This window comes from Schistocerca serialis, chromosome 12, assembly GCF_023864345.2.
Source record: "Schistocerca serialis cubense isolate TAMUIC-IGC-003099 chromosome 12, iqSchSeri2.2, whole genome shotgun sequence".
NCBI classification, from domain to species: Eukaryota; Metazoa; Arthropoda; class Insecta; order Orthoptera; family Acrididae; genus Schistocerca; species Schistocerca serialis.
The window spans coordinates 4,698,816-4,719,301 of NC_064649.1; the positions used below are offsets into that span (position 1 = coordinate 4,698,816).

The window sequence follows — 20,486 nt, forward strand, 5'->3', positions numbered from 1 at the left end:
GTGCCATGTATACCTTTACTATATGTATACGTATATGTTGTCGTTGTCTCCTCTTCTTTCTCTCGTCGATATCAGAGCGTGATAAATGTTTGTGTTTACCTATTTGTTGTTGACAACACACAACTACACACCCATAGTACCACCTGGTTCCAGAATAGTATAAAGATAGTGGGTGTCGATGCCGCATTATTTAATTGTGATTTTATTCTTCACTCAATCTTTCAGACTTTAAGAACCAGCTACTCTTAATCAGGCCCAAAACTCGACTTGTAACGAGACCACTTACGACCAGACTGTCACAGTATTAATAATATGTAAGGCTCTACACCACTATAAGAAAATATCACTGTTCATTAAATAACAAAATATATGAATAAACTTATTTATATTTTTCCTTTTATTCAATCAAATGTTTATTTCGCACCCACAAATCGTTCACACCTCGATGTAGAGTGTAAACGTGTACATGAAAAATAGTATACTGTTTCTGCTGATAACCACGTATGAGCTTTTGGGTTGCTAGGCTACTTAGATCAACAGGATTTATATTGGATTTTGAAATTGATCTTTCTGTCCCAACTTACGTCCTTCATAATGGCCCATCAACACTGGGATAACCATCAAATATTCTACCCTTTCGCAGTAATTAAGAATTCGCGTAAATTGTATTACCACAAGTTTAAAGTAAACCGTTGGCGGCGCAAAAAGAGGTCTTGATACCGCGACACACTCGCGACGCTTACTAGCCTGTCATGAAATTGACCTGCATACATCTTCAATCAATTCCAAGGTCATAATTCACCCCACGCGATTGTGTGCAATTGAACTTCGTCAAATCAATTATTTCTCGAATCGTAATCACTGATCCCCGACACTAACCGTTCATAAACGCACAATTAACACTTTTTTTTGTAAGAGTAAAAGAATGACGTCACGTCATCTACATAGTTATTAAAATATTATTCCAAATGATCACAAACATTTATCGTCATTATATTTTAACAGTAATCAGAAAAAATATGATTTATTATCAAAAAATAAACGTAACAAATTGCAAATTGCATGTAACTATGTTACTCACACTGCAACTGGATTAGCAACATTAAAGTACATTAAATCACAGTTGTCCACAAACTTTCTTGTTGCATAGCGTCAGGACTTAATGACGCAAAACTATATAAAGAAATGCCCAAAATCTCAATTTCCCCATACCAGCTGACAGATACAAATAAGATATTAAAGACCTCATAGTTCAATCCCGACCTGTAATGTTATACAGCCCCTGGGACAGTGATGTCTTGAAGAGGGTTCCAGGCGGAACAGGACTATCTGTTGTGTATTTTGATAGGATGGTGTACTTGTCCTTGTGAATTCACTCACACTCTTATTCACTCAATAAGTACATACATATATGTTAGAACAATTTTATGGTTAATGAGTGGGCCTAGACAAAATGCCCTTAAATAAATTACAAATCTGTCTATTGGGTTGTATCAGAAACATTCTGAAAAATCATCACATATTCTCACAACACATTCTCTTGAATGAAGTCCTCAGTTCCCCAGCAGACTGTTCAAAGCAGGGATCACAGCCAGTTTCGACGATTGACGCCCAAGGCTGCGACCTGCATCAGATTGCATAGTTGGCTGGATACAACCTGGTCATTGTCTTCCTCTCCCAGTTCCAATTTCAAATCGGCCACTCTTGCTGTCAGGTTAGATGACACATCGGATCTCAATATTGCCTTTGTCGTTGTACAGTGTATTGCAAATTCATCTCTGATGAAAGCAGTTATGTTACTCACACTGCAACTGGATTAGCAACATTAAAGTACATTAAATCACAGTTGTCCACAAACTTTCTTGTTGCATTAATTGTGAGAATCAGTGATGTTTATGTCAAAACAATGCTTTCATTAAAATTTTGAAGTAGCGTACGTGTAATAGTTGACTTATGACACGATATTGTTTGTCACAAGTTGGTACGCATGAGCTTCATCTGTTACTTCGCGCAAGGAGCATGCTTTGAAGGACTGATCAGCTGTCGATTGTTTACTGTAGCTGAGTATTCCTCAAGAAGCTATTGGATGAAGATCTTTGGTGCTTTATGAAATAATCAACTCCTAGCGTTAATGTGAGTACCTTTCACACTATTACTGATTTCTATGATGTTTTTGTTCAGTTAGCTCCGGCACTTTAGTTAATTAGAATTTCTCTCTAAATACAGTAGTTTGCTAAAACTCCTATGACTTCTGCAATATGGTTAGGTTATTCATTTTCTGTTACAATTGTTTAATTGTATTAACTGTTCACTAACAGTTGATATATAGACATGGTACATAATACACTTCGATTAAATCCCTTTTCAGACCTTTAACAGTCTTCAGTTTATCTCGTTTGGTGAGATCTGAATCGTGTTTGGTGCTTCAGGTTTTCGTAAACCTTCTCTCTTGATATTCTTTCCTTCCATTTGAGGTAATTCCTTCAACGATTCTGGCAAGCTACTTTCACCAAGTACTATTTGGTTGGGTGAATAGCCTGTCAATAAGTGAGGTAAGTCATTACACACCTTTTCAAATTCGTAAATTCAGTCGATCCACTTATAATGTTGGTTCGGTATGTACGTACGTAGGAATTGATTTAGCTCTCAGAATATTCTTGCAACAGGATTGTCACAAGGGTAAAATCGTGAGATGTAAATATGTTTGATCCTTGTTCTTTCATAGTGTCTGTCCATACTTTACTTGTATAATATGCAGCGTTATCTGTCAAAATCATCGTAGGTTTACCAAGCCCGGTTATATTGTTGTTAATAAATTTGCGTAACATTTGTCACATGTGGAGATTTCTCAAAGGATGTAATTTCACATATTTTGAAAAAAGATCATAGAATGCCAAAACATATTTGAACCGTCCATGTTTCATAGGGCACGGTCCACAGACGTCACAGGAAACCAACATCAAAGGCTGCTGTGGAATTATCGGGTGTAGTTCCATCTTACGACAATAATTTATGGGTTTTGCCTTCTGACATATCTTGCACTTCTTGAGAATATCCATAGCTAAATGTCCCAAATTTGGATGATAACAGTATTGCACTAATTTGGCTGTACATTTTGTGGACTCAAAAGGACCCCATTTTAAGTGAGTATACCGTGTTAGTGATTCCAAGTATTCACTCAGAATACAAAATTTCCAATCATTATCTTCATCTTTTTTTCTGTATGACAGTCTGGATTTTAACTGATGCTGTTCTTTGAAGTGACTCATCATTCTACTTTCAACTGCATCCTTAATGGGCTTCCACAATATATCATCGTCTTGTAGCTGTTGTAGCTTTCTACATAGCTGCGAAATCTGCTTCTCACAATATCTCATTGATATATTCATGACTTTAAAGTCAATTGTTCATTCTTTGCATTCATTGTCATTCTTAAAGCATTGTGGTGACAGTATATGATAATCTTCTTTCTGTCAACAAAATAGCGAAACTTTCTAAGGGACCAGACTACAGCCAGTACTTCCAGTTCAGTAGTACAATATGCACGTTCACAGCTACAAAGTGTTCTGATGGCAAACCAAATTATTTTGACTGTATTGATATCTGTCAGATCGTCATCTGGAAAAGAGTACCTAATCCCATTTCCAAGGCATCTGCAGCAATATAAAAATCTTGTTCAAGTTTTGGATGATGCAACAGTGGAGCATTGACCAACGCATTGCTAATGTTATCAAAAGCTTGCGTGCATTTGGTCGTCCACTTCCACACGACATTTTTTCTTATAGCTGTAACAAACTGTCTTGGCTGACTAGCTGATTGGGTAAAAATCGTCGGAAAAAAGCAACCTAGCTGATAAAAGACATTAATTCTTTTCTATTCTTCAGATATGGACATATGTTAATCGCATCCTTCTTTTTAGCATTTGGTTTTATCCCTTCAGGAGTAATTATATGTCCAAGAAATTTCAGTTGGTTACGAGCAAACTTGGATTTCAAATTTACAGTAACTCTGTACTCAAAAAATCTTGCAAAAACTCTCCTTAATAAATCCAGGTGTTCCTCTCAGGTTTCAGAGGCAATTAACAAATCATCAACATATAAAATAACTTTATCCAAAAGGTCTCTGCCAAGTACAGTGTCCAATGCAGATATAAAAACACCACCGCTTATATTCAATCCAAATGGCATGACTGTAAACTGGTAACTCCGGCCTACAAAAATGAATGCAGTATATTTTCTAGATTCTTTCGACATTCTCATTTGCCAGTATGAGCCACGCACGTCCAAAGAAGTTAACAAGCGGGCACCATAAAATTTTTGCATCAATTCCTCTAAGTTTTTGGGTCTACTTTATCTCTCTTGCATCTAACACCAATGTGATGCTACCGTTGTGTTTAATTACCGGCAAGAGGGGCTTCTAAATTCAGACTCTGAGGGCTCAATAATACCCCATTCTAACATTATATTGATTTCTTTTTTTACTACCTATTTCTTTGTCCAAGGTATAGAATAGGATGTACGACAAAATGGTTTATGCGGATATGTCTTTATAGTGTATTCAAAATCTTTAATCACACCCAGCCGTTTACTGAAAACTGGCAAATATTGCTCCAACAAGTAGTATAGTTTGTCCTTTTGGATCACAGATAAACATTCTGATTCCAAAACCTTTTCCTGAACACTTTATTTCTCATCTCTTTGGAACATTCTATAAGGTAAATATCATCTACTGTTTCATGATTGATACCGACATAATTCACCATTAAGTTCAGACAAAATTGGTTGGGAACTTCTCTGTCCTTTATCTTTGTGGCTGTCAAAACATTACCATTGGAATTAAATACTCACACACCTTCCTTCAAATGAATGATTGCACCGGTCTCACATAAAAAGTCCAAACCCCAAATACATGGTACTGTCATTTTAGGAACAACAAGGAATGTGCTTTCTATTTGAGCCCCCCATCAACACATACCTATTTTAAGACTCTTTGCGCTTGTGGGCTGAATGCGTCAGCCGCGGTACATCCTGTGACAGGAAATGTGAGCCCTTTTACTCCTCGGCTTATCTGTTTTAAACAGTCCCGTGTCATGACACTAATGGTCGCTCCAGTATCAACCAATACTTCGACATTAGCATTATTTATGCTTGCTGGAATTACTGCCTGTAAAATCTGTCTGCACTTGTTAGAAACATTAGGTTTTTCTTCAATTAATTCATCCCTTCTATCCATATCATTATTACACCTTGGTACATTGAATTCAAAATGATGCCTGCCCTCCTCCTCCTTTCCAGTCATCTTAGGAAGGCTTTCGGTGACCAGTTCTAGTTTAATCTCTCCTGCTGTGCCATAGGTGGTGGTTCATGTACTTCCACGATCCATACAGTATGATCCGAGTTATGATGCCTATCATGTCGCATATTTGATGCTCCATCGCCCATTGGTAAGCCTCCCTGTGTTTGATGAGGACTCGAAGTATTTTTTCCATCATCCCAACGAACGTTATGCTTCGGATTATCTTCCCATGGTCGAATACAATTAGGATCATCCTCCGGATACATGTTACGCTTATTGGTATTACCGCTATGCACATTCACGTCTCCATATCGATGTTTACAATTCGGCTTTATTGCACTAATCTGATTTACTTGGTTAACATTACCTCAATCGTTATTTTAGCTCAGTAAGTATCTCTTTTATATTTATTATGATTATTATTCTTATTGTAACAATAGGACTGAGATTGTCCTCTTATCTTGTGACGTGTGTTTGACATTCTTTTCCATATTATTATTATTATCATAGGTCAAATTATTATTATGATTGTTAAGCAAGTTGCTACGAGGGTGAGTAGACATTTAACTACTACTGATAAGAATTGCTCCATGTCATAATCAGAAACATTTATTAATTTTTCGCGTTATGGATGGGCAACCTTACCTTCCCTTCAAACTTCTGATCACTTCTTTGTGAGAAATCGGATCACTCCAATATCATGCCTTATTTATGTACTTTTCAAAGTATTGCCTTAAAGTACTTCTTTTGCTGTTAAAATATTCGAGTTGAGGTTTATCTTTTTGTAATTTCTCCAGTTTACTCGGTGCACAGTATTTAGCTAAGAAAAGTTGTTCAAACTCAGCGCAAGTGTTGCAACTTTCACTTGCTTCTGCAGCCCACAATCGCTTGCTTCTGCAGCCCACAATGCTGCTTCTCCTGTAATTTTGGATACTATAAATTGAAGTCTGTCGTGTTCTGACCAGCTGTGCAGAAATATTCTTTTGAAATTATTGATAAAAATTTTCGGGTGCAGATTGTTCTTTTCAGTGGAGAATATTGAGAGTTGCCTACTTTTGAAAATACTATTCTCCACCTTTAAGGAAGACAAATATCTTCACTGGCCAAAAGAATCATATTCTTTCCCAAAAGAATCATCAACATCCCACTGTAGATTTTCATAACAGTTGCATTTTGGATCATCACAAACTCAGTTGTTTTTCGACCTACTCTCTGAACGTTCGTCCTCAGTGAACAAATTGTGTTATGATTTTCGTTCTAACTCCGATAGTTTATGATTGGTTTCCTTTTGCCATTTAGGGAACTCATCAACTATTTTGTCTTTAATTAGCTGAAATTCGCTAGTGAATAGCTTAACTAATTCATCATTACTACTTTGGTGTTCATTGGTAACTTCTTTTTGATGGGATTCAATAGCAGTCTTGACCTTATCTGTAATTTCGTTTTTCTTTACTTCTGTCCATTCAGATAGATCTTCGTCAAGCCTTTTAGTTTGATCTACTAAATATTTGTCCATCCCCTTATGAGCACATCCGACTCAAACTCTGCTATTTGTTTTGAAAGGTCTTCTATCTGTGCATTAATACTGAAACAACTACTTTCACACTTTGCCATCCTGTTGGAAAGATTATCACAACTCTTCGAAACTATTTCATATTTGTTTTCTACATCAGTGATTTTTTTGTAATTAATTTATTCTGTTGATGTTCTAAGGTGTCAGAAAACTTTAAGTCCAGTTCTCTAAATTGTGCATTTAACTGGGTCTCCCAGTTGGCCTTTAATTCTTTCTTAGTATTTTCCAATTTCTGATCAAAGGTATTAAATTTACTTTAAAACGAATCCATTTTCCCTTCTAACAAATCAAATTTGGCCTCAAATTTTTTGTTTAACTTTTTATTGTCCTCCTTTAAGTGCTTATTACCCTCTTCTAGCGAACTACGTCTTACATTCATCAAACCCATCTGAGTATTTATTGATACTAACATATTGAACATTTTTTTATTAATATTTCCAATGGAAACTCGATATCTTTGTTTCTCCACGTTGCTTATCCTACTTGCCATTGTATTTAGTTCTATTGATAGCTCTAAATCAATAACAGTATGATCATCTGTACACGTCTACTGTTCCATACTAGGGTCATTGGAGACATCATCTGTATCATCATCACTTTCCTCCCTCTCTCTTATCTTTTCCATACTCTACTGCACATTATCACGTACTCTTTTGGCTCGTTTTGACACGATCATTCAGTACTACATTATACACTTTTCAATATATACCAACATCACTGCTATCAAAATTCCTTTTTCAATTCTAATGTTATTTATTATTGAAGTGTGCCTCCTTTGCTGGGCTGATTTGCTGGCTGCTACAGTGTTCTTCAACTCCAGGGTTCGTGAATCCGTATGGCACTTGACTCGATGCAGCAAATCCTCCATGATCGAGACACTTGTTGAGGCGCCGCATATACCGTAATGTCGTGTTGTATTGTGAGGCGCCACGTATACCATTTGCACATGTATACATGTATGTCATTGTTGTCGTCTCTTCTTTCTCCTTATCAGAGCATGAGAAATGTTTATGTTTGTGTTTACCTATTTGTTGTTGACAACACACAACTACACGCCCATGGTACCATCTGATTCCAGAATAGCTAGCTTAATATAGTGTAAAGGTAGTGGGTTTTGATGCAGCATTATTTAAGTGTGATTTTAATCTTTGAGCCTCTAAGAACCAGATACTGCTAATCAGGCCCAAAACTCGACTTGTAACAAGAGCACTTACGACCAGTCTGTCCCAATATTAATAATACATAAGGCTCTACACCACTGTAAGAAAATATCACTGTTCATGAAATAATCAAATGCATTCAAATGTTTATTTCGCACCCACAAATCATTCACACCTTGATGTAGAGTGTAAATGTATGCATGAAAAATAGTACACTGTTTCTGCTGATAACCATGTATGAGCTTTTGGGTTGCTAGGCTACATCGATCAACAGGATTTATACTGGATTTTGAAATTGATCTTCCTATCCAAACTCACGTCCTCCACAACGGCCCATCAACAGTGGGATAACCATCAAATATTCTACCCTTTCGCAATAATTAAGAATTTGTGTAAATTGTATTCTCGTGAGTTTAAAGCAAACTGTCTGCGGTGCAAAAGAGGTCTTGATACCCCGACACAATCACGACGCTTACTAGCCTGTCACGAAATTGACCTGCATACATCTTCAGTCAATTCCAAGGTCATAATTCGCCCCACGCAATTGTGTGCAATTGAACTTCATCAAATCAATTATTTCTCGAATCGTAATCACTGATCCCGACACTGACCGTTCATAAATGCACAGTTAACACTTTTTTTGTAAGAGTAAAAGAATGATGTCATGTCATCTACATAGTTATTAAAATATTATTCCAAATGACCTCAAACATTTATCTTCATTATATTTTAACAGTAATCAGAAAAAATATGATTTATTACCAGAAAATAAAACATAACAGATTGCAAATCGCACGTAACTAAATGACAGCTTTGCATAGCGTCAGAACTTAATCACGCAAAAGTATATAAAGAAATGCCTGAAATTTCAATTTCTCCATACCAACAGACAGATACAAATAAGATATTCAAGACCTCATAGATCAATCCCGACCTGTATGTTATAACAGGATACAGACTGGTGATGATGTCTGTGCATCTGGGATCGACTGTCCATTAATGTGGTCCTCTCTATTAGTGTTGTAAGACACTGAGGGACATTCCGCACTAGTGTTCCTTCCTTCTTTTTGTGTTTACCTCGAAAACACTGATACATTGCAGTTTCAGACAAGCCAAAAAACGTGTTAGAACTCTGAGTAGTCACTAATGATCGTACTCGAAATGAAACACACAGGGAAAAATTCATTTCCGCTATCTGAATACCAGGTTGAGATGGGGTCAACACACAGACAAACAAAGCAAGAAGCTTAGTTCATCATGTTATGCCCTTAGAAGTATTTCTCATTTGTTGTCCTTGATACAAGTGTGTTGGCTATTGTGTATGTGGGGCAGTGAACCTGAAACTAATTAAGTATTACGTCAGCAAAACCAGTGCATAAGAATATTGTGTAAAGTAAACAAAGAAGCCTTATTCAGGTTCTTGCAGTATTTATATTCATTTCTCAATTCACTTACTCCTTAATAGATTTCCCCCCCCCCCCCCCCCCCCCCCTTGCTTGCAATAAAATTTAATTTCTGCTGACAGTCACATTACGAGACATAAAAATAATTTTTGTGTAGACTTTTCCTCCGCCTTCAGGGTTTAGAATGGAGTTACGTTCTTTTGCAGTGTGATATTCAACAATCTCTCATCTATCATAAAGCAATAATTTGGAAATCCTTGCTAATTTCAATGAAAATGAATAACACACATCATTATCTACTCTTGCTATAAATTAACTGAATTCAGACACTGAAAGGTTCCGTTATCTATGTGATAAGTAGAAGTGTTCGTTTTGAAGCTGCAAGACAAGTAGCAAAGTACTGTAAACATGACTGTTGTTACAGAGATCTTCACAGAATAAAATTGGCAATAGGAAAGATAATTGCAGGAGTACCCCAAGGGAATGTCATAGGGTCATTGTTGTTTACAGTATATATGAGATGTGGCTATAAAATAACAGGACTATTGCTTGAAACATTTTATTTCAAAAACACATAAATAGTTATTGTCACTCACAATATATTCCCTCCTTTATCCCTACAATGCTCAATGTGAATTTTCTGCTGATGTGAACAGTGCTGGAAGTCTTCCTCTATGTACTCCTCGATGACTCTTTTAGATTAGATTAGATTAATTATTCATTCCGTAGACCCATAAAAGAGGGAATCCTCCTGGGTGTGGAACATGTCAGATAAACACATTACAAAAATGTAATTAGAAAAACTTGAGTTTCATTAATGTTAATGACCCTCAGTCAATAAACAGTAAAATTATGTACATGAATTAAATTTAAACTTCTAATATTTACAGGTTTAATACTTACATCTGCTTTCATTAAATCCATCATTCAGACATTTGCTAGTTACAACCAAGTAATGTCAAAAATTAAAGTAAATTGTTCATTTCAGTGATCCTCTGTTAAAAACAGTCAGATTATGTACAAGATTTAAAATTTAACTTCCACTATTTACAGACTTAAGACTTACATCTGCTTTCCATACATCCGTCATTCACACAGTAGGTAGTTACTTGGCTGTTACAACCAAGTATTGTCAAAAATTAAAGTATAATAAATTTTCATTAAAATGTTCCACTGCACTTGTTGAGAAACTCATGGATGGAATAGAAGGAGTTGGCCACCAAAAATTCTTTTAAATTATATTTAAATTGTGCCTTGTCTGAAACTAAACTCTTAACGGTTGCTGGTAACTTATTGAAAATATGCGTTGCTGAATACTGGACTCCTTTCTGGGCGAGAGTAAGTGATTTTAAATCTTTATGTATATTGTTCTCATTCCTAGTATTGATACAGTGTGCGAATCAGTTAGTTGGAAAAAGAGATGTATTATTTACAACAAACTTCATTAAGGAATAATAAGCTTCTTAAGCTGTGGTTAATATGCCCAATTCTTTGAATAGGTTTCGACATGATGTTTTTGGCTTTACTCTACTCATTACTCTTATTATATGCTTCTGTACTCTAAAAACTTTTTCTCTGTTTGTGGACTTATCCCAAAATAAGATACCATATGACATAATGGAGTAAAAATAAGCAAAATATGCCAGTTTTTTTTTATATTTATATCTGCTATGTCTGACATCATTCACATTCGAAACACAGACTTGTTTAGGTGCTTTAGCAGTTCGTTAGTATGTTGCTCCCAACTGAATTTATTATCAAGTTGTAATCCCAAGAATTTTACAATCTCAACTTCTCCTGTTTCCATGTCACCATATTTTATACACATACCAGAAGGAAATCTCTTGGAAGTTCTGAACTGCATATAGTGGGTCTTTTCAAAGTTTAATGACAGTGAATTGGCTATGAACCACTTATTAATGTCAGTAAAAATTTGATTAGCTGCCCTTTCTAAATTTATATTTGATTTACTATTTATTGCAATGTTTGTGTCATCTGCAAATAAGACAAACTTGGCATCTGGTAATGTAGCAGATGACAGGTCATTAATATACACAAGAAACAGCAGTGGACCTATTATGGAACCTTGGGGAACACCACTTGTAATTTCTTCCCAGTCAGATGATGTCTGATTGCCTACTGCTGAAGTGTTATGTAATGACACCATTTGTTTTCTATTAGTAAGATATGACTGAAACCACTTTGCAGCACTACCACTGATGCCATAATATTTTAATTTACTTAAAAGAATGCTGTGATTCACACAGTCAAATGCCTTTGACAGGTCACAGAATATGCCAATTGCCTCTAATTTGTTGTCCAATGAATTAAGGAAATTTTCGCTGTAAGTGTAAATAGCTTTCTCAATATAAGAACACAAACTGTGACTTTGACAGTATGTTATTTTCACTAAGGTGCTTAAGTAGACACTTGAACATAACCTTTTCAAAGATATTTGAAAAAGCTGGCAAAAGTGAGATTGGCCAGTAATTTGAAGGCATTTCTTTGTCCCCTTTCTTGTGCAGAGGTATAACTTCAGCATATTTAAGCCAGTCTGGGAATGTTCCTGTGACAAGTGATTGATTACACAAATAACTTAAGATATGACTAGGCTCACATGAGCACTCTTTTATTAACTTTGTTGATATGTTATCATAACTACTAGAATGTTTCGATTTCAAGGACTTTATGATGGATTCTATTTCTTTGGGTGAAGTAAGTGTCAATTCCATTTTACTGAGATTGCTTGTGTGCACTGGTCTCAGTTATTCCATTGCATTATTTACTGAACCTGACAACCCCATGCTATCACTAACAGAGACAAAATACCTGCTTAAATAGTCTGCAACACAAGATGCGTTTGTTACCAGGGTTTTATTTATTTTTACAGCTATTTGTTCCTCCTCATTCCTGGTTCCTACCTGTCTCTGACTTAACTATATCCCATACTGTTTTTATTTTATTGCTGGATGTATTTATCTTCTCCTCATAATGCAGGCGTTTAAATTTCTGGGTAACCTTCTTCAATATTTTGTAATGAGTGATAATGCTAGTATCAAAGGTGTCCCTACGTATCAGATAGAGTTTCCTTTTTGTCTCACATGATATCTTTATCCCTTGTGTGATCCATGGTTTCTTATTAGACTTCTGCTTAATTTGAGTTACCTTCAGGGGAAAAAAAATTTTCAAATAAGGTGCTAACTTTATTAATAAATGTTTTGTACTTTCCATATGTGTCTTGGATGCTGTAAACATCCATCCAATTAATTTCATTGAGCAATCTCCTAAATTTCTCAGTTTTTGACTGTTTTGTTGGCCCTCTGTACTCAGTTCTGACAGATGTTTTACCCTGACAATTTTCAAAATTTAATGTTAGTTGTTGCATGTCATGGTCAGATAGCCCATTTACTACTGGTTTTGTAATGTGGCTTAGTTGCCTAAAATTGTCTATAAATATATTATGACATTTGAATACCATAGTTGGGAAATTTACAGTAGAAATTAAACTGATTGACAATGTAACGGATTTCAGTAACTGTTCACTGAGAGTGTTTTTCAGGACATCTATATTAAAATCACCAGCAACCACTAGTTCTTTGTTTTTTTAAATTTTAGATGAGATAATAAATCTTCAAGACCGTTTATAAACAGGTTGAAATTTCCTGAAGGTGCTCTGTATATGGCTACTATTATAAAGGACTTATTATGAAATTCTATCTCTGTTGCACATGCTTCTAAGTGTTGCTCTAAGCAAAATTTATTAATGTCAATATTCTTAAATTTAAAACTGTTTTTTAACAAATGTGGCAACTCCTCCTTTCTCCATCTTTTGCCTACAGAAGTAGGAGGCTAATTTAAATTCTGTAAGGTTTAACGTATCTATACCAGTGGTCACATGATGTTCAGAGAGGCAGATTATATCAACTGGGTTCGATGACTCTAACTCATCAGTGCACATAAGTAGTTCATTAATTTTACTTCTAAGCCCTCGAATATTTTGATGCACTAAAGATAGTTGGCATTTCACATTTACCGAGATGAAATGAGGTGGAAATAAAATTTCTGCTGATTGCTGTAAATTTTTAACCAACAGCTGTGTTCACTGATCCAATGTGGCAGGATTATGCTGTTTGATTTCTTTATCAAAGTGAAGGTTTGTTTCAATCTTTACTTCTCTCAGAACTTGACTTCGTTCTGTCCTACCTAGTCTAAAAAAGGTGCTGCTCCAACACCTATGACCACTGGTATATTACCACTCCTGGCAGTGCCTCCTCCCCCCCCCCCCCCTCCCCCCGCCTTACATTTCCTGCTATTAGCCCAGCCAGGTTATCCTTCCCTTTCCTGTTGAGGTGTAGGCCATGTCTAGTATAATCCCACCTACTGAGAGAATCAACAGGAACCAAACCAATATGTGACCCCGCACCCAACCCAAGTAGCTGTTCCAACTCCAAATTAACTCTCCCGACAGAAGAGTTGAAATGAGTTTGGTCATGGCATCTCAGAACAGACACAAACTCAACACTGATATGTCTCGTTGCTGATGCAATCTTTGCCAGGTCACACTCTATATTGTACCCAGGAGCTCTGTCAATACTATTGCCTGGCCCACCCAGAATAACCACGGTATCTTCCTTGGTAAAATCTTTACAGAGTGAACCTAAATCCTGTGTCACCTGACCCACACCTGCACTAGGTTTTAAAAAAAAATTGTGACCTGGTATTCTGGTCCTGCAAAAGTTGGCCTACACCTCTGGCATGTGAACTACCTAACAACAAAACTTTCTTTCTCTTTGCTGACTTCCCCACATTCTTATTCAATTTTCTACTGGAAGTTTGTTGTGCCCTCTCTACACCTACCTCTGTCTGAGGCTCATCAGCTTCTAACTGAAGCAACAGGTCAAACTTATTCTTCACATTCACACAAAGTTGCCTGACAAAGTTCTAGGTCTGTTACTCCTGTTACCTGTTGCCACTTCCCACCTCTCTTTACCCTTCTCCCTCCTTAACCTGTTCAGATATTCCCTAGCCTGCTCTAACTGTGCCTGAAGGGCAGCAATTTTCCACTCCTGTTCACTATTTTCCTATCTCTACTGCATCTCCCACAGAACCACTGAAGAGTCTGATCCAGTTCCCCTTTTCCCATGCCGCTACAGTCACCCCAATGTAAAAAAACTACTGCACCCATCACACCAAACCCCGTAGCTAACAATTCTACGGCACGTCGGGCACTTTTCACTCAAGGTAAAAATCTTACTTTAGCCAGAATAAGTCAAATTCAATTACAAAAAACAGGAAAACACATTTACGAAAGATTAGGTCTAGTCTCAATCATATGTAAACAAACTTACTTTAGTGACAGTAAGTTAGATTACTGAAAAGAAGAAAAACGCGATTACAAAAATTAGGCCTAGTTGCAACTGTATGTAAACAAAGCTACATACTCGTGCTGCTTTTTTATTTCACTGCTTCAACAGACTAAAATATTGTTCCTTTTAATGCAGATTCGACCTTGGGGAATAGATAAAACTCATGTGGTGCTATGTTAGGTGAATAAGGCGGACAGTTTAACACTGAAATGCTGTACTTCACTAGAAACCTCTTCACAGACAAATCGTTACGAACTGGTTTGTTGTCTTGATTCAGAACCCATGACTTGTTCATCCACAATTAGTCCTTTTTTTCGTTTTTTCTCACAGAGTTGAGCAAGAACCTCAGCGTGGTAATGTTGATTAATAATTGTACGTATTGGAACCCAGTGAAGGTAGACACAATTTCACGAATATCAGAAAAACAATCATAATTGCTTTGAATGTCGATTTGCTCTTTCGATCTTTTCTCACTCTCAGTGAAGTTGGTCCCTCCCATTGCATGAATTGGCACTTAGTTTGTGGCTCACAAGTGAAAACTAAAGATTCATTGCATATTATAACCCTTTCCCAGAAATTAAGATCATTTTCAGTGGTATTCAAAATGTCAGTACAAACATTTTCACAACCTTTGTTCATTCGTGGTAATTTTCGGCACTAGTTTCACACCCACCTTTTTCGTGTTAGGTTGATTAGGTAAAATTTTCCTTCCACATTCTTTGTCAATTCCTACAGTTTCAGCAATAGATCAAATATTTGACTGACAGTCAGATTGAATCGATTACCTACTTTTTCGATACTTCTAACCGTTTTCTTGATGTCAGAGGGCGTCCCGAGTGTCAGTCACCTTCAGTGTCTTCTTAGCAGTCTCGGAAATGCATGAACCACACATAAACTCGCATATGCGATAAACTGTCTTCGCCGTACACTTCTTTTAGTAAATGATAGGTTTAAGTAGCAGTTTTTCTATCGTTCATTTGAAACTTTGTGACAGTTTATTGCTCTATTATTACACTTATCATTGTTTTGGCAAAACAGAATAACAGCTCCTACAAAAACAAAGGCAACAGCCACACCGATTTGTCTACAGATGACAGAAATACCAGTTTTGATGGAGAAGGCTTCACAGTTATCGGTCGCTCAATGTTTGGTGTGTGTGTACTAACTCTGCTGCGACAGCCCGAGTCCCGATATTTTATAGCTGCACTTTGCGTGTAAACAGTGTGGTGGATAATGTCGGAGACTGTGAGAGGTTATTTGGAGATGGTGCTGTCGTCTGTAGGATATTTCTGTGCCAGAAGACAGTAGGAAAATGGAGTACGACACACAGGTGTGACTGGTATAGGTTATAGAGACTGGCACTCGCTCATGAACAGGCAAAGAAATTCACTACTGTGGGATCACGCTGTCGGTGACAGATGACTGGAAATGGCAGCTGACTACCATAAAATATTTGTGAGTAGCCACTTGGAATGGCCTAAAGTGGAATGGTGGCATAAAACAAATTTTCCGATAGACAGGTGTCAGGCTGACATTCATCGGGAATTGAAAAACACTCATTAAACCAATCTCGAGTATTGCTCGTCAGTCTGGGACCCTTAGAGGGAAGATCCGACAGAGGGTGGCAAGTTTCATCACAGTATCATTTATTAGGTACGAGACCATCACAGAGATGTTACCTATTGAAACTCTGACAGTAGGTAATTGTTTTCTCCGAGGAATTCCAGTGTAACTGAGTAAATACGAAGCTATCAGTAGAAGAGAAACATATGTTTTTAATCAAATAAAACTGTGTGGTTCCAGAGACCTTTCCAAGTCTCAAATATATACGATGTATGTATGCTGACTGAAGTGATGAATGAAAAATTGTACCGATTTGAACCTGGTTCTGCTGCTCACCAGACAGATGCGCTCTGTGGCAAAGCATCTTACACATCTCACTCCTCGGTCCAAATTCCCAGTCACGCCTCAGCCCACTAGGTATTACACCTAAACTCAAACAGCACTGCAGAGGCTCTCCAACAACATTGGAATAGCATCTCGGCATTGAACGAAATGGGGATCCTGCCTGAAACTCGGGCATTTGGACTGAGGAGGAGTTGTGCCGGGATGGGGTGGTGTAGTGCTTGGCACATCTCCCTACTGAGCAGGAGTCCTGGATTCAAATCCTGGTTTCGGCACAGATTTTCATATGTCATTTCAGTCTGCATGTATACATCATAGATGTTTGAGACTTGAAAAGATCGCTGGAACCATATAGTTTAATTTGATTAAAAGCCCCTATACTTGTAAATTAATTTCACATTTCCATGGCTGTGGTGGCCAATCATATATGTAGTGGTTCTAAAGGTACATTTGTTTTGGCCTATCAGTGTTTTTTATTTGTTCTCCTTTTTGACACTGACATTTTTGTACCATTATTTGATTCACAAAACTAATGCAAGTTTGAGAAAAAGTGTAGATGTGGTACTGAGACAGATGCTTTTTGGAAACTAAGAATAACTGCATCTCCCTGACTGCATGGATCCAAAGCTTTTAGTATGTCATGTGAGAAAAGTGCAGGTTGGGTTTCATATGATAGATGTTTTTGAAATCCATGCTGCTTAGCATTAAGGAGGTTATTCTGTTCAAGGTACCTCATTAGTTTTAGCTTAGATTATGTTCTAAGATTCTACAACAAATCAATGTCAAGGATATTGGACAGTAGTTTTGTGTATCAGTTCTACTACCGTTCTTATAGATGGGTGTGACCTGTGCTTTTTGCCAAGAAATTAGTACATTTTTTCGTTTGAGGAATCTATGCTATATTATAGTTAGAAGAGGGACTAACTCAGATGCAAATTCAGTAGAGAATCTGACACGGATCCCATCAGGTCATGGAGCTTTGTTGAATTTTAACAATTTCAGGTGTTTCTCAACACCATTGACACTGATACTTATTTCATTCATCCTTTCAGTGGTACGACAATTAAATTGAGACAATTCTCCTGGTTTTTCCTTTGTAAAGGAACATTTAAAAACAGTGTTCATCATTCAGCTTTTGCTTTGCCACCCTCAATTTCAGTTCCTATCTTATTCATTAGAAGCTGGATACTAACTTTGGTGCCACTAACAGCCTTTACATACAATCAGAATTTCTTTGGGTTCTGTGAGAGATCACTGGACAACATTCTGCCGTGGTAGTCACTGAAAGTATCACATATTCATTCAACATCTCTCTATCTATAGTCTTATGCTTTAATTTATACCTATTACTGAGTAATGTCTGTTTCCTTAGAAGTTTCTTTACAGTGACAGTATACCATGGAGGGTCCCTCCCATTATGAACTTTTCTTCTGGGTACATACATGTTGAGTGCCTGGTCAACTATTCTTTTAAACTTGAGCCTTAGTTTCTCTACATGCTCCTGGCCCTGTGCTGAAAGTTTCAAATTCCTTATTGAGGTGTGCCACTACTAATTTTTTTAATCTAGTTTACTGAACATACATATCTTTGTGCTTGTTTTAGTTGTCCTTTGTAATTTAGTAATCACTGTTACCACAACCACTTCGTGGTCACTGAACCAATTTCGATGCGGACATCCTCAGAGAGGTCAGATCTATTTGTTGCCATTAGATCCAATATATTTCCATTGTGAGTGTTCCTAACTGTTTATGGGTAGTTTTCAGAGAATGCATTTATTAAACTGGAATTTTGCCAAGTAATTGTTGGACGATTAAAGTTTTCACCGATGATTGCAGTACGCTTGAGGAGCTTACATATGAGTGAACTGAGATTTTCTCTAAAGTTTTTTGTTACATCAGCAGATGAGTCTGGTGGGCTATAGAAGGATGCAATTATTTTATGCAGTGCAGCACATGCCTCAAATCAGCAGCCAGTGCTCAAGCTGTGTCATGGAAATTGTCTCACCCGTGGTCAACAGTTCAAAAGATTTAGCCATTCTGCCATTCTCATAAAACAACTTTGCCGCCACCACCACACACCCTTTGTTCTCAATAGCCATTGCATTTCGTACAGAATACTTCGAGCTTCTTAGCCCGTTACACCAACAGTTGCTTCACAAAAGAAATTAACACGTGACATCAAGTGACGAACAGCATAGTGACATCAAAGCAGGAAACATTACAAATTCTGAATGCTTACAACACCAAGTTTCACCTGGTGCAGAAAGTGGAACTATTATTTTTTCAGCGACCATGTGAGCATACCGATTATTGAACATACCCACAATGTTTCAGCTCCTCCAGTGTATACAACTCGCACTGCAGCACTCTGAACATTTCAGTTTAATTATAACCAACCAGTATATCCTACTGTACAGAAAATAAGTAGCATCAAGACATGTTGAATACATTTGAGAGCACAAGGCGGAAAGTAGCCAGTTAAAAATTACAGAGCTTATGCTATTGCTACCTGTGTAAATAAAGACACCACATTTAGGTTCACCATCCGCCCCCTGGTAGCTGAGTGGTCAGCGCAACAGAATGTCAATCCTAAGGGCCCGGGTTTGATTCCCAGCTGGGTCAGAGATATTCTCTGGGTCAGAGATTTTCTCCGCTCAGGGACTGGGTGTCGTATTGCCTAATCATCATCATTTCATCCCCATCGACACCCAAGTCGCCGAGGTGGCGTCAAATCAAAAGACTTGCTCCCGGCCGAACGGTCTACAAGACAGGAGGCTCTAATCACACGACATTTACATTTATTTATCTAGGCTCACTGTAATGTCATTCATGGCCGACTGTATGCCTTTAATTATCTCAACAAAAGTTTTAGAGTTCCAGCTGTGACAGTAACAGTTGTTGACTTCAGGCACCAAGAACTTCTTCATTTGTTTCACCAGCTTGTAAGTGGGAAACTAATGGCAGTAACGATTGGTCTAAATGGAATGCTCTATTTGCGTATTTTTTATACTTGACAGTGTGAATCCCACTTTTTAGCTGACAGAACTGCAAATAGAAGTTTGATATCCAAGTGACATCACTAGACCAATGACACCACTATAAAGGAAGCAGACTTCACTCCCAGCAGGCAATTATCTCCCGATGAAGACGACGGCATTAATGTTAGAGTTTTATCCCCCATTTGATGTGAACTGAATGTCGAGAAGATTTCTTACAACCAGACACAGTGTTCCGTAGGGTTCTGTGTTGGGACCCTTGTTTTTTTTCTAGTATATATATCTCTTTGTCTTGTCTTTTCCGAAAACACAAATGTTGTCCTTTTTGCAAATAATACACGTATAGCAATAAGTAATATCAGCCCCCTCAGTGAAGATACAGGTAATAAAATATTTGAAAATAACTGCGTATAGTTCAACCCAAATGGATTATTATTAAATTATTGCATATGATACAAGATAACGGCACAAACTATAAATACAGTCCTCTCAAATGAACAAGTACAAGAAGCCGATATGTTAAATTTTAGGCACTACGGATATATCAGAATCAAAGTAGAAGAACCCAAAGCCAAGAAAAAAAAAATCTCCAGAAAGACTTCAAAGCATTAAAATTAGTGCTGAAAGGTGCCAGATAGGTGGACACACACGTATTCGACAACTCCCCAGAGCACACTGAAGTTATGCAGGTAACATGCTGGAACTTTCTGTTGATAATTCCTTGTAGTCCATTGCAGAGTATCTTCACAGAAACACTTAAAATTAGTATTTAGGTTATTTTTTAATTTG

At 37.2% G+C, this 20,486-nt stretch overlaps 1 protein-coding gene and 1 long non-coding RNA gene across 7 annotated transcripts in view; one reads left to right on the forward strand and one right to left on the reverse strand.

Moving 5' to 3' along the window:
- Positions 1-20,486, forward strand: part of LOC126428329 (uncharacterized) — a 120,900-nt gene that overhangs the window by 73,062 nt on the left and 27,352 nt on the right. The gene's annotated exons all lie outside the window — the stretch shown is intronic.
- The window catches only part of LOC126428331 (uncharacterized), a 190,628-nt gene that overhangs the window by 14,343 nt on the left and 155,799 nt on the right, over positions 1-20,486 (reverse strand). The gene's annotated exons all lie outside the window — the stretch shown is intronic.